This window comes from Arachis duranensis, chromosome 2 (genome assembly GCF_000817695.3).
Source record: "Arachis duranensis cultivar V14167 chromosome 2, aradu.V14167.gnm2.J7QH, whole genome shotgun sequence".
Classification (NCBI taxonomy): Eukaryota; Viridiplantae; Streptophyta; class Magnoliopsida; order Fabales; family Fabaceae; genus Arachis; species Arachis duranensis.
In genome coordinates this window covers 28,285,270-28,286,626 of record NC_029773.3, presented here as the reverse complement: position 1 = coordinate 28,286,626, position 1,357 = coordinate 28,285,270, and positions in this window count along the sequence as shown.

Here is a 1,357-nt window from a genome sequence, read left to right as displayed (position 1 = left end):
GCAAAGGTAGAGGTAATTGAAAAATTGCCACCACCTGCCAATGTTAAGGCAATCAGAAGCTTTCTGGGGCATGCAGGATTCTACAGAAGGTTTATAAAGGATTTTTCGAAAATTGCAAAACCTTTGAGTAACCTGCTAGCTGCTGACACACTATTTGTGTTTGATACACAGTGTCTGCAGGCATTTGAGACCCTGAAAGCCAAGCTGGTCACAACACCAGTCATCTCTGCACCAGACTGAACATTGCCATTTGAACTAATGTGTGATGCCAGTGACCATGCCATTGGTGCAGTGTTGGGACAGAGGCATAACAAACTTCTGCACGTCATTTATTATGCCAGCCGTGTTCTAAATGATGCACAGAAGAATTACACAACCACAGAAAAAGAGCTACTTGCAGTGGTCTATGCCATTGACAAGTTTAGATCCTATCTAGTGGGATCAAAAGTGATTGTGTACACTGACCATGCTGCTCTTAAATACCTACTCACAAAGCAGGATTCAAAACCCAGGCTAATAAGATGGGTGTTGCTTCTGCAAGAGTTTGATATAGAAATAAGAGACAGAAAAGGGACAGAGAACCAGGTAGTTGATCATCTGTCCCGAATAGAACCAGTAGCTGGGGCGTCCCTCCCTTCTACTGAGATCTCTGAGACTTTCCCAGATGAGCAACTCTTTGCCATTCAGGAAGCTCCATGGTTTGCAGATATTGCAAATTATAAAGTTGTGAGGTTCATACCCCAGGAGTACAGCAGAGTACAAAGAAAGAAATTAATTTCAGATGCCAAGTACTACCTATGGGATGAGCCATATCTCTTTAAGAGATGTGCAGACGGAATGATCCGCAGATGTGTACCCAGAGAAGAAGCACAAAGGATCCTATGGCACTGCCATGGATCACAGTATGGAGGACATTTCGGAAGTGAACGAACAGCCACTAAAGTCCTCCAATGTGGCTTCTACTGGCCTACTCTCTATAAAGATGCCCGAGAGTTTGTGTGTAACTGTGACAGTTGCCAAAGAACTGGTAACTTGCCTCACGGATATGCCATGCCTCAACAAGGGATATTAGAGATTGAATTGTTTGACGTATGGGGAATTGACTTCATGGGTCCATTCCCACCATCATACTCAAACACTTACATTCTGGTGGCAGTGGACTATGTATCTAAATAGGTAGAAGCAATTGCTACACCCACTAATAATACCAAGACCGTGCTGAAATTCCTCCAGAAACACATCTTCAGCAGGTTTGGTGTTCCCAGAGTACTAATCAGTGACGGGGGCACTCATTTCTGCAACAGACAGCTATACTCTGCTATGGTTAGATATGGAATTAGCCACAAAGTGGCAACTC